Below are 14112 nucleotides of genomic sequence, written 5' to 3'. Positions count from 1 at the left end.
GGGAGCTCAGCAAGGCGGTTTTTGGCACAGCTCAGTTTTCTTTGAGAGCTCCTGTCACTTCTCAGCCCCCTCAAGTCCTGCTGGAAAAACTGTGGAATAATCCAGACTTGGGCAGGCTTTAATCTTGCTCAGCTTTGCCTTAAGCAAGGGTGACATTTTGAGGGCATGCAGTATTTTTCTGATGCAACTGCATTTGCGATCGCTTTTATGCAGCATGTGCTATGGGGGAAAGCTCCTCACTTTTAGCTGAAAGAAATATTGTATTACCTCAGGAACATCTTTTGTGATCTGCTGCTGAATCACCTGCACCGTGCAAACACTGAGGAGGGAAGGATTTGGGGGATTTGACCGGTTGGCCTAGAAGCTTTCCATGCCAAACTGATTGTGTTTGTTCCTTACAACCTACATTCTAGCGGGCATCAAGTGCAGCCACCTCTAGAGCCTGAAGCAGAGGCTTTGTTACTCTCCTCTAATCATTCCTGTCCTGAAGCATTAGCTCTGTGATGAGTTTGCTCCCACAGCAGTCTGCCCAGGTGGGATCAGTGCAGGCTGTGCCAGCGCGGGCTGCAGGCCGTTCTCTGCCTGGAGCAGCTGGGAGAAGCTCAGCTCTGTGTGTGTGGAAGTTATGAAACTTTCTGGTACCAAAGTATAGTCCACTTATTCACCTCTTCTGATCCTCTTTCAGCACGTCCTCCCTGCTGGCAATGGGAAGGGCTTTCTGTGTGGGAATGATTGTGGAGCAGATTCTGCTCTCTGCAGCAAAGGGAGGCAGCGTGTTCTGCTCCTGTGCACACGGTTCTTCCACCGCCCAGTTTTGTACAAAAGGAGAGATGTAGTATTGGTTGGCGTGATGCTTACACATCCCCAGTGGGGACTTGATGCTGCTGCACAGCTGTTAGGAAATTCCAGCATAATAATAAACAACATCACGTGGTTTTAAACAGCATTTTCATTTTGCTTGGGTGAAAGCTTGTTGCTATGGCGCTGCAAGTATTGCAGAATCCTGCAGTTTCAGGAAAACACGAAGGCAGGCTCCAGTCCATGCTTTCTGCCCAATGTACTGGGTGAAAATCCAGCGTTAACTTTTCTTTCTGTTGGTGTCTGATGCTGTCTGAGAACCTTAAAAATGAGGAATGCATCTCAGTTCCTGCTGACTCAGCAGTAGCAGAGGGGAGCTGACTCAGGGCACCAGCAGCCCCAAAACCTCCATGTATCTCAAACTCCCTGTATGGCACACACTTTGTGTTCCTACACGAGAAGCAGCCAGGTGCTGTTTTCTCTATTCCTGCTGCACAGCAGACGTGCGGAGGTCTGCCTGAGCACGGAGCTGCAGGTTGGTGTGGGACTCCTTCCCACCTCTTGGCTCGTGCTGTCTGGCTCTTTCTTGGTTTTTTTTTTTGATTTTCAGTTTACCAATTTGAATTTCAAGTTGGTAAAATGTAGCTGTTACATATGCACCAGCGACAGTATATAACAATCTGACATCAAATTGAATTTCTTTAGAGGTAAACAAAGTGGTTTGGGATAGAGAAGATGAAAAACAAGATGTTTTGTGAGTGCATGAGAACACCCACGAGACATGTGGGTGCTTTTTGACAGCTTGAAAATAGGCACACATGGGTCTGCGGCACCTGCCCAGGGCAGAGCAGTTTGCCAGCAATTGCTCCTTCTTCCTTCTCCCTTTGGGGTTTGTGGATGCTGGGCTTTGGGCTGGAGGAAGCAGGCTGCTGAGAGCTCTGGTTGGCTGACCTGCCTTCAACAGGTTGGTCAGCATTTTTGTTGTTGAGCTTGCATATCTTTGCCAGGCTGTGCCCAGAGGCAAACCCACAGCTATGCTGTGAACACCAGCACTGCTATGTAAATACACACCAATGGGCCACAGCTGACATGGGCTGCCCGAGGGATGCCTCCTGCTTCCCTGCTACTGCTGTGTGCTGTTCTCCCTGCTTTTTGTGCCTTCTGAGGCAGCAGTTCAATCTGCCCCATTCTCTGCCTCCACCCCTGGTCACATCTTTACCTGACTGTGTAGCAGTCGCACTCGCAGCTGGGTGGTGGCAGAGGAGGGGTGTTGGTGTGGCTGCTACCTCCACTGCGTCCCCAGCTGCTGCCCAACTGCTCCCAGTGCTTTCCTTCAGCTTTCTTTCTGAATCTTCACCTTCTGAAGGACAGCATAACAGCTTTAAAAACAAACAAAAACACAACAAACAGGGCTTCAGGATATTGATCTGACGGCACCGCACGCTGGCTCATTGCTGAGCAATGCAGCTCTGTGGGCCCATCGGGTGGCTGTGGGGGGAGCAGTGAGCGTGCCATCCCTAAGCCCTGTGCTGATCCTTGTGCCCAGATACCAACCTCCACTTGAGTTTGGGCACCCAGTGTCTGTGTTCTTCAGCAGGAATCCCTCTGTACAGTGGCTCCAGGACTGACCTTTTCCAGCCTCCTTGGGTGACAGCATTTGGTGCTGCTGGGCAGCCAGGTTTCATAGCAAGGGGTGTTGTGCCGTGCCCCTTCTGCTGACTGTGCTGGGGATGTGTGCGTGCCACTGGATGTCACTGTCGCCCCGTGGAGCCTTGGGCACGGGCTTGGCAGTGGGTGGCAGTGGGTGCCCATGTTCAGCAGCAGCATCTCCATTGCTCTGGGCTATCCCAGAGGAGAAAGAGAGGTTTTGTGTTGCCCGAATCATGTTGAATCTAACAAACTTCAGGGGCTTCAGGTGGTCTGAGAGAGTAAAGAAACAAGAATGGAACAGGGGGCTAATTTCTGTGCTAATGAGCTTTTGGTGGCATACAAGAGGCAGCAGATTACGTGGGGATGCAGGGCTGCTCGGGTGCATTCAGTAAGCCCAAAAACAGAATTGGGATCAGTGTGCAAACTGAAATGTGGCTTTTGAAGAAGGCCTGAAACCTGCAGTGAGGAAAAGAGAAGGCAGATCTCTGGCTGTAGGATGATGGCGGGTAGGGCTGACAGAGGACTTTCCTTTAAGGAGAGCTAACCTCAGTCACTTCCTAATTATGTATTGATGATGATGTTATTTATGCTCACTCATCTAAACAACAAGGTGTTCCTAATCCACGTCTGCCCCAGTGCTGCTGCTGAGCTGCAATGAGGGGCAGCTGCTCCCTGGTTGGAAGGCTTCTCCCACCCTCTTGCAGTCCATCAGCCCCTGCATATCGCTGTGCTCTGGAGGCAGCTCCATGCCCTGCACTGCACAGCCCTGCCTGTATCACAGGCTGCACCTACCCCTTCACTTTCCCACTTTTTTCCTCCCCAAGCTGAAGGTGTGCTATTCTGTGTTTTGATTTTTCGTTCAGGGGGAGCAATGGGGTAGAAGAGTTTGGAGGCATTTGTTGCTCAGTGCTCCTGCTTTTTTTTCTTTACATTTCCTTATTGTTGGGGTGTCTTTCTGGAGCCCTCTAAACAAGCAAACAGCCTGATATCCCTCTGCTCTCATATTCAGACCTCCCACTTGCTGACAGCTGCATTGCTGCCAGCACTCAGATGGCCGCAGCTCTTTAATGTGAAGCACAGGATCACACCTACTGCAGTTTCCTAAATTGCTCAGAACACTTTCCCAGATGCCTTCAGTATTGCTGTTTGTTTTTGGCTTTTTTTTTTTTTTTTTTTTAACACTGGGACAGTTTTTAATATTTTAAAATAAACTTCTAAAAGTATTTCTTATGGACCTTTGAACTTCCTGGTGCACTCAGCCTTTGCTCAGGGGCTGTGTTTCTGGATGGCTGTTTTCGTGGCTTAACCCTTTGGGATGGGGTTCTCAGTAATCCACTCAATACAGCTCCGTTGTTGGAGGGCTCCTGTAGCTGCTGCTCGAGCACAGAAGTAGAGTTGACAAATGCTTGCTTTACCTGAACAAGTCGCTTCTTTCAGAGCTCAGCTCTCACTTAACCACATACAACTAAGGATCAGTGTTGGTCTGTAAAGCATGACTAGGAGCATGGGATCTGCTCCTGCAATTGCAAACCATGGTGGTGGGGACAGCAGCTCAGCTGCTGAGGAAGGCTGTTATCCTGCTTGCTTACCTGGAACTTTTGCATCTTGTTTCTCTTGATGTACTTATACAGCTTCTGCAGCTGCTTTTCATCCTTATCTGAGAAGAGGGAGGTGAACCTCCACAGCATCCTAGGGGAAAGACATGTGAGTTGCATACTTGAGCACAGATTGCATGCTCTTCCTCCTGCTGTTTCTGGCTTATGGAGGGAGACAACTGGTGAATCCTTTGCATGGCACTTTTCTCCTTTTCCCTGAAGCTAATAAACTTATGAAAAATGACCCTTCCCAGAGCTGTAAGAGGTCAAAGCCTTACTTCTTCCAGTGCCGGACCTCTGAGGCTCTGCAGTGCTGCTGGAGGAACAAGTCGATGCGGTCCCCAATTATGGTCACGCTTTCTTTCGTATACTTCATTTTTTTTTTCCTGGAAAGGTGCTGGGGCAAGTGCAGCTTCCTGAGTGACCTCTTGAAGGGCCTCAAGTACTCCTTGCACTGCAAAGGAAGTGTTGGAATAGCTGTGTTCTGTTAGTAAGCTACTGAAGTAGTTGGCTGGGAAAGCATCAGAGTGTTTTCTGGGTGAGTACGTTCTGTGTGGGGATGGAGGGCTGAAGTGGGTCCCTGCCGAGTGTCTCCATCACCCTGAAGGGGCCTATCTCACACCTCCTGAACTTCGAGGTGCCACAGGCAAAGCATGTTGGGATGACACAGAAGGAGACTGAGGGATTTTCATGGCTGGGACTTCCCTTTTGACATCATAGGGTGAAACGTATTAACTTCAGGGTACGAAACAGCTGTTGTTCTGCATGGATGGGAAAAGGGAACTGCTTTTCACACACTGCTGTTTCCTGTGGCTGTGCCTGGGATGGTGCAAACCTCAGCTTGTGATGCAAGAGCAAGTACTGTGTCTGCATGCCCTCCCTCTGTGCCCGCATGGCTTTCTGCATGTTACACACACAGGGCCATGTGTGGGTAAGGGTGGGCGCATCCACTGTGGGCAGTGGTGTGGGATGAAATTTTGGGGCTGCCATCAAAGCTCCATGTGAAATGCTGAAGTGGCAAAATGCGTTTCCAAAAACTGAGCGGTGTGACTTTCGATGTGGATGGCCTGTTGTTTGCTTAACTGAAGTGTGATGCTGAGAAAACAACAAGGAGGTTAACCACTGTGGCTTTCCTCCATGCATGAAGGTTCAGTTTGCTGTCCTGCTGTCTGATTCCTCTGTCAAATGCCTGGGTTTTATTTTTCCTCCCTCCTTCTTGAAATGCCACAAATTAACTCTTTTCCCCTCTGCCAAATCCCGTTCAGTATCTCACAATTTTGAAGGTATCCTGGTTGAGGCCAACCGTGGAGCAGATGAGTGGGGCCCGAGGCTGTGCACGACCCGTGCTGCCCGCTGCAGGAACTGCTGCCTCAGTGCTGGCCACATCCTTCCCTAGGCCCTGTGGGTGCCAGAGACAGAGGTCAGTTACCCACTGGTGCCAGCTCTGTGCCCTTTCCCAAAAGCACAGCTGAGGACAAACCCTACCCTCAGGCTCAGGAGCATCGCTCTTCCTGCCAAAAGCATTTCAGGCTGGGTTTTCAGAGGTGCTTAATGAAGATAGATGTTTAATTGCAATTAAAAGCCTGTAAGAATTGGTCACCTCACTTTTTTGGTTTTGTGACCAACCTAAACCCAAGATAATGGTGTATTTTAGAATACCCTATGTGATATGTAATGAGTCCTCCCTCTCTGATGTACTCTGCTCTGTAGGAAGATGCCTTTGCAAACTTGGTTCCAAACTGAGTTTTGGAAGTGTCACCAAGGCTGAGCCCTGCTCTGGCTGTGTGTCCCTTCCTGCTCATGCTCACCTCTCTGGCCATGCTGTCACTGACTGCCTGCTCCTCTGTGCCCACCTGTTCTGTGGCACACACAGCCTTCATGCTGCCACCTGTGTCCAGGTGAGGAAGGGAAGCAACCACAGAAAGTGTTTGTGGGTCACCAGGGTGCCTGGATACGGGTTCCAAGTTCCACCAGCCCTGGGGATGGCTGGGATATGATGATGGAAGGCGCTGGTGATTGTGATTGTCACCTATGGTGTGGTCAGAAAGGGCCTTTTTCCTCCTTTCCTATTGCAGCCACTGGGCCGTGAGGCCAGGGCTGAGCTGCCATTGAGACGGCCCTGCTGGGTGGGGAGCAGGCGCAGCCACAGAGTGCAACACAAGGTGGTGTTGACAGAGCTGGTTAGAGCTGTGTTCTCAATTCCCAGTGAAGTGTAATGGAATTCTGAGGGTATCTCCTTTGTATGTGCCACCCACAGCAAGGTGTAGCTCTGCTGGGTAGCATCTCTTTTAAAGCTCTCGGTTTTAATAAAGAATAAATTGCATTTGCCAGGAGGAAGAAAGGCTTGTAGTTAAAGGGATTATTTTTTGGAGATTTACTTCCAGGCAAAATGCTTTCACAAAGAAAAATGTGTTGGGCCGCAGTCATGCCCTGACCAGTCAGACAAGTGCAATTGTTTTGTCCCTCAGACAATTAGTGTAATTGCTGCAGCTGTGATTCAGCTGTGCTCCTGTGCCAGGTTGCTTCTGGTACCAGGAGTCAGCACAGGGCTGCACAAAGGCCCTCTCTGAGGTTCCATGGCCACACGGAGGGACGGCTCTGCTCTCAGCAGAGCACGTGTGGCTGCTGCAGCATCTCTGTGACCCCAGTGCCTGAAGTTTTGCTGTCAGTTCCCTGATGTAGGAGCAAACACAGGGACAATTATATCCAAATGCTTTGCAGTTGGCTTTGCTTTGACTCTCCAAGGTACGTTGCAATTTGTTTAGTCTAAGCTGAGATTTCAAGGTATGTTACGCATTAGTTAACACAAAGCAAGGTCACTGTGTAGCAGAGTGGAGGAGTGGTGGCAGTGAGGATAAGTGAAGCTGTGCTAACTTCAGCCTGGATTTGGTAAGGCTGGTGCTGGAGGTGGCTTTGTTGAAGGGGATGTTGAAAAGTTAAAGGCTGTGTTGAAAGTGTGCTCAGTTTCTCAACGCCTGCTGCCAGCTGCACACCCTCTTCCTTGCCCTCCGCCTGCAGCTGTGAAACCCATCCTGATGTGGCCACCTCCAGAGGCTCAAGCCAAGAAGCTGGCAGCTCATGTCCTCAGCTCATATCTTGGGGCACCATGGGGCGGTGTGTTCCTGGCAAACAGGAGCACTGGGAACAATAAAGCTGCTTCAGCACAGGCTCTCACATATGGTAGCAGCCAGATTAAAGACCATGCAGGAGCCCTGGGACACACACCGGTTGTTATCACAGGCATAACCTGTATTTCGTGGCCATATCTGTGTACTTGTGAGATTACAGCCTCCACGTGACAGCTGAATGGAGAGGCTCTCTTGCTCTCTCCTGCATACTCTGCACCTTGCAGGCCTGAAGGTCCCCTTGGGCACAGCAGTGTACATTCTGCCTCTGAGTGCGCACTGCATCTGAGTGCAGCCAAAGCAGAGGGGCACGAGCTGCAGCTTTGGATGGATCTCCCTGGGCAGCCTTCATCTGAGGAGCTTGCTGTGTTTGGGAGCTGTCAGCCAGGGTCAGAGTGAAGCAGTGACCTTACAGCCTTCTCTGGCATTACTTAGTACAGTAGCAGAGCCAGAGTCTAAAAAGCTGAGGCTGCAAAATGCCTTTTCCCACTGTTGAGCTGTTTGATAATGCTCCAAGCTGCACTCTGACTGGAAGCCATAACCCTTCCCTGCCCTTGAATTTCTATGATTGCACGGAGCAAAGCTGCAGTTCATTTTGGTCATGGTGTAAGGTGTGCCAAAGATGGCATAACCCAGACTACATCTCTGTAAATCTGTCGGGTTGTATCGCTTACTTGAGGTCAGGAGTCCTTCCAAACAATGTTCTAATTGGGTGGGGAGAAGTCAGGAGTACAAATAGATTCCATGTCTCGTATTTCTTCTAATGAAGGGAAAGGAGCCTGAGTGCTGCTCAAACACAGCTGTGACAGTACAGCCCAGGAGCACCCCCAGTTCTCTGACATCTCCCCTGCAAACAGCGATTTCTGCACCTTAGTGAGTGCTTTCCTGGAGCTGTGCAAGTGCAAACAGCAAAGCTTTGCTGGCACAGCAGCTCTTTCAGTGCAAGGCTGGGCATATAGCCAAAAGGAAGAACTTGTGAAGACACCCTTTACGTGGCTGCTGTTTGTTGGTTTGTGCAGATTTAGCATGAAAACCACAGGTGATTTGATGAGTCAGGTTGCAAATAATATAGGCAGGTATCTGATGCAATATTGATTTAGCAGGAGGTCACAGGGAAGGAGAGCTGATAAACGCAGATAAATGTACAAGTAGTTGGTTTAAATATAATGTGAAATGTGTACAAGGTGATGTACTTAAACCTAAAAGCCAGACAACATTGCCAGACGCAATGCAATGTGATAATAAAGGAATTGTCAAGGGGAATGTTTCTTGGTAACCTGTTTGTACAATGCGGAGGTGAACGCCTCGTTTGATGGAGTGATTAATGATGCTCAGCATTGATGCCCAGCCTGCAGGGCGGAGACTTTGCTAATTGCCCTGGAAATTCCTCTCCTGGTGCTTAAGGACCATGCAAACTTTCACAGCCAACCAGAGACCTGTCCTGCAGCTGAGTGCCCATCAGCGCAGCTCCATCTCGTAGCCCTCTTGTCACACAAAGAGACCAAAAAGAATTTGGGCCTCGTTTGTATGTGATGTTGTTAGAAGAATCCTATTACGGCGTAGAAATCCCTTTTTGTTGAGGTTGGAAGTTGTTCATTTAATTACTTGTCTGAACAAATGTGGTGAAAATCCCAAATGCTTTTTGCGACCAGTGGTGTGTCGAGGTGGAACATGAAGCTGTAACCACATCTGCATCCCTTTCGCCCTCTCTGTCCTTTCTGAAATCTGACCAGATGTGCTCCAAGTGTTCCCACCCTGGGTGGCCCAAAGCTGCTGGTGACCTATTCCTCACTGTCAATAAATGTAGCTTGGTGTGTATGTATGTTATCTCGTGTTTAGGCTGTTTTGCAGGTGAGTTTCTGCCTTTACACTTCTAGTCTAGATGTTAATGAGTTTGTTGGTGTTTGCTGATGTCATACAAAAAAGCCTTTTGAAGTCTTCAGGAAATGAAAGAGCATTATCAGCTTCCTCCATGCATTGTGAGAAACAGGACAGTTTCAGGCCTTCCTTCTTTCTGTGTGTCAAAAGTTTTCAGAGTTTCTTATGCAAATTGAAACAAGCCTTGCTAATGACATGTTAATAAACCCTTTCCTTTGCTTCTGCTTAGCAAGGTGGGTATCTAAACATTAAAAGCAATCCAATTTATTTTGTTAACCCATTGGATGATTCCATAGGAGCTGCTTGAAGTGCTACCTGCCTCATTCATTTTCCCCTTCCCCCAGCTTACCCACTATTGTAGCAAAGAAGCAGAAAAAATAATAAATATAAAGGAGTGAAAAGGGCTTTTCCTATCTTTGCGATAGAGAAGTAAAACTTTCTGAAGGGGTTCTCCTGTCCTGTGTCAGTTTTCAGTCTTGAGTCTTTTCTCCGAATGATCCAGGGGGGAAAGCGTGGGGATGGAAAATAGCACCAACTGGGGCTGGGAGCGGGGCTGTGCCAGGTCTGCCCCTCTCTGAGCCACGGCGCCCTCAGTTTCAGTGACTCTATTTACGGCACAGGCTCCTAAATCTGCATCTCCTTTTCTCCTCCTCTCTCCCTCAGAAGCTCTGCTACCCACCTCAGTGCTCGCACAGGAGCTGCACCAGGCAAGTTTCCAGCAGAGTTGGTGCCAGCAGGCTGCCTGCCTGCAGGCACAGCGTGACGATGCTCTGGGCAGTGATGGGAGCTGCGCTGGCAGGGCTCAGGCTGCTGGCAGTGCCTGCATGCTGTCCTTGCTCTGACCCATGCCCTTTGCCTAGCCCGGCCCCGTGCTGCGCTGCCCCGCTCCCCACCATGCACAAAGCTGGGGCTGCTGCTGGGGCTGCTTTTACAATTCTGCTTAGCACTTCAGCTTGTGGATTTTTCAGAGGAAGTCACGTTTGGGTTTGGGGGCATTTTCTTATTTTTTATGTTTGGTTTTATTTTGAAAAGAAAGGAAATTCCCCTCCGGTCTACGGAATGCAGCTATCAAGAGAAGCAGTTAATTTTTCTGTCTTTTAACGTTAAATCGCATTTAAATAACAAAAAGAAAGAGAGGCCCTGTTTGTCTGATGGGTTTCAGACCCTATCGATATTGCAGGGGGGCAGCTGCAGTGAAGTGCAGGCTCTGCAGGGATGGGCAGAGGAGGAAAAACAGTGTGTGCCAATGTCTGCAGTGTTCTGATTCCCTCCTGCCAGCCCAAAAACGCTAAATGTGATCCTTTGTCTGGCATATGGGGATTTGGAGAATTGTTGCTAATTACTGCAGTTGTGCTATCTAGCTTAACCAGCTTAAATAATATATTAAGTGCTTTTACAATCTTCCACAGCGTGCTGGAATGTAAAGTGCTGCATTTAATGCTGTTTTCACTTTATAGCAGGCATAAGATATAACATTAATTTGCAGATAAACTGGGTTTGGATGACGTATTACTTGTATGGCTGGCAGTCAGGGCTCCGGGCTGTGGATGTAGGTGCTGTGCTGCACAGGGCACAAACCTCTGTGGGGTTTGAGTCTGCAGGGCAGGGGGCACTGAGTGAGCGCAGGGAACGGGGAGGCCAGACCTCCTGGGTTCCAGGCAAGCATCTAGAAAGGCTGATCCAGAGAAAGGACGAAGATGACATTATAAAGCTGCTCAAGACTCTTTTCTTTTACCTCCACTGTTTTTCTGGGGAAGTAATAATACTGATAGTCATTTGATTATGCTCAAATTCTGGCATCTCTTCCTTCAAAATCTGTATTTTGTATCATCTGCTGAAACAAAATGTGAGAAGGGCATGCCATGAGTGTGCTGCTGCTGGACTTGGAGTGATGAAATAACTCCGGAGCAGCAGAGCAGAGCTCATCTGAGGTGAAGGATCTTGTAAGACACGTGGTTCATCTTCATTTTTGTTGTTGCTTTGGGAGTGGTGGGGATGACGACTGACATTTCAGGATGTTGTAAACCACAAAGGGAATTAGAGATAGTGATAAAAAGGCCTGCATGCTCTGACCTATAATTTGGTTTAGTTTGACACAGCTCCCTGTAAAATCACAGGGACTGTTGGAATGTGCAGTAATTAGCAGTATTTTACCTACTTGAAACTGAAGTGCTGTGCAGGCTATGCAGATTAAAAAAATTATGTAGCTTTTTGTCTGGTTTTGCTTGATTTTAGCTTGAGAACAGGGGGGTGAGAGGCGTTTGTCAAATATTCAAGAAAAATTTTGCTCTTAAAAGATTGTGAAGACCTTCAGTTTCCAGGCTGTGACATGAAGTTAACAGCTACATTTATTCTGTTTTAATATGCTGGCAGAGAAGCAAACAGAAACAGCTGCCTAGACTGGCTTCAGTGAAATGGAGGAACTGATAGAAAATAATGGGGTATGGATTGGCAGAGGAGTGACTGTTGCTGGTGCTAGCAGGAGAATGTTCTCACCATGCTTTGGATGCTATAAAATGATTGATATCTATTGCTAAAAATTGAGAGATGCTCTCTGGGAGATAGGAAACACTGTGCAAAAGCTTTTTTCTGATTGGCCACACAGAAAAATTCAAGGTCATAAATATGGCAGCTTGCAGGGATGCACAGCTGGTACCTCAGCACTGCAACCAGCAGATTCAACCAGAAGGGTGTTAGTTGGCCATGTGGGCAAAAATGGAAGGATAAAATGAAACACCTGACAGAGGAAGAAACAGCTGAGGAAGAAACAGCTGGGAAGTGAAAAGAGAAAAAAGAGAAGCTCTTGCCCACTGCTGTGGTGTCCAAGCTCTCTAACCACTTCAAATTGCTCTCTTCCTTGACTGCACCAATTTTCCTTCCTGAGCTGCAATGATTTGGCATCCTCCAACTCCTCTGAATTGGCCATCGACTGCTGAGACCTGCTCAAGAATCTGCACAATACTCCAGGCTGAATTTAGGTACGGTCATTGAAGAGCTGCTGGGCCAGAAGCTCTTCCATGAGCAGCTGGGCTTCTAATCAAAGGGAGAGGCAGTGCCAAAAGCTTTTAGGGATATTTTTTGATGCTGTGTTTTATATAATAAAAACACATGCAAATGCTTAACTCAGTAGGCAAAATATTTGATTAATCCCCAGTGCTTTACCTCGCTTTGTGGGTACAACTGCCCACAGAGGTGGCAAAGCGTGACGCTGAAGGAGTTTTGTCCAGCAGCAATTTAGCACGCGTTGTTTTTCAGTCACTGTAGCACATCAGCACGCTGGGTGCTCAGCCGAGATGGCAGCTAAGCAGTCTGACCATCTCCATCTTGCTGTTTGCTGCTGCACTTAGGGGGAAATGAGGAGCGATGAGGTCTGAGCAGACCGCAGCCCTTGGACCTTTTTTGTTGCACTGTTGGCTCGACCAGCAGCTCTTCATTGACTCTGGGCAGATTACAAGCATGATATTAGCTCAGATAATGGCACTTTGTAAATAATCTTAATTACTATCTTTAGCCATTTGACACCATAAAATAGAGGTCTCTTATTTTGATGTTTTTTCAATCTCTTTAGTGTCCCTCGGGTGATGTCACTTTTGGATCACTGACAGTGGCAGCGTGCACACCAGCCTCACGTGTCCTGAGCTCTACTGTCTGTGCTGTGCAAGTGCTGAACAGAGCCACCAGCCTGCTGGCATGGTGCTGAAGGCTGACAGGTTTCTGTGTTTGGGATTTCTTCTTGTTTAGAAACCTTAAGTAGCAAATAAGATGCTTTGGCCTTGCCTCCCAAAACCAGAAATGGAATTGAGGAAAGCACGAGGATGTGCCAGATGATGTGATGGTCCTGGCTCCATGGCTTTTGCTTTACCCTGCTGTTCTGGAATACGTTTTCTGTTATGTCAGCTGTTGGCAAAATGTTCATAAAGTTGTTACAAGATTTATGTTTTGATACTGCTTTCTCTGTATACAGCAGTCAAGCTGCTAGGATGATGCTTGTTGGAGATCCTGTGTGCAGCAGCTGTTGAGCTGAGAAGAAAGCAGCTCGCCCTTTGAAAGACAAGCTGCCCTGTTGTGCCATGGTGGTGAGCCACTGCCTGCTGAGCTGCTTTGCTGTCACACTCTAGGGGCAATGAGAGCATTCTCTTCCCACAACATAACTCAGTGTAATTTGGATTAGCATTAGTCACTTCTTGCGAAGCCATTGCTTTGATTTGCTCTTCTGTTATTAATTACTTGCACTTCCTCTTGTCACTCTTTTTTTTTTTTGCTAATGAAGATAGGGCTGCAGAGAAATCCTTCATTCCCATTTCCAACAGCACATGGGTTATCTGCCTACAAGAAAGTACAAAACTATTTTATCAACCACATTTCTTGTTGTTTCTTGATGACAGATACTACTCTTAATCTACACAGCAACAACACTTTGAGATGGGAGATCTGTGTTCCCATCAATTTTTGCTATGCTGATAAATCACAACATATCTCAGTTTCTGAATGATGTGTTTCTGGATTTAGGTCTGCTCTTCTTCCTTTATCAGTTTTTCTTAGTGCTAGCAACAGCCTTGCCAAAACTCATCTGTTCCCTTAGCGTTCAGCCCAGCAAGCTGATAACTCTATCACTCTTCTCCCAGCACCAGCATACTCAAATAGGTTGATAGAAAATCAGGAAGAACATGATGTTCACAAAAGTTCACAATGCATCATGCTTCTCCTCTGACTTTGGTTAGTTATGGCACCTTGTGTCCTCTGGGTTGAAAGGGATGCCAACGATGTCTGCTGGGAAAAAGGAGGAATTCTCTTGTTCTCTGTGGTCTCAAGTGCAATGGTGTCACCCTGCACACACGTGAGCTTTGAGCACAGGGCACCTTCTGGTGTTTTCTTCTGTACACATGTGCCTCATCTTTGGTTATACAGATCATGCTGTTATAGCACAGGCTGAAATTATGTAGCGCTAGTGATATGAACAGCAATGTTGAGTCACTTCAAATCTGTTGTGATCTCTCTAAGCAAAAGCATCAGAGGGGAAGCAGCAAAACTAATAACTTACCCTCCTCCTCCTTCTTAGGAGGTGG

This window comes from Tympanuchus pallidicinctus, unplaced genomic scaffold, assembly GCF_026119805.1.
Source record: "Tympanuchus pallidicinctus isolate F22 unplaced genomic scaffold, pur_lepc_1.0 scaffold24, whole genome shotgun sequence".
In the NCBI taxonomy this organism is placed as follows: Eukaryota; Metazoa; Chordata; class Aves; order Galliformes; family Phasianidae; genus Tympanuchus; species Tympanuchus pallidicinctus.
This window is presented reverse-complemented; position numbering follows the sequence as displayed.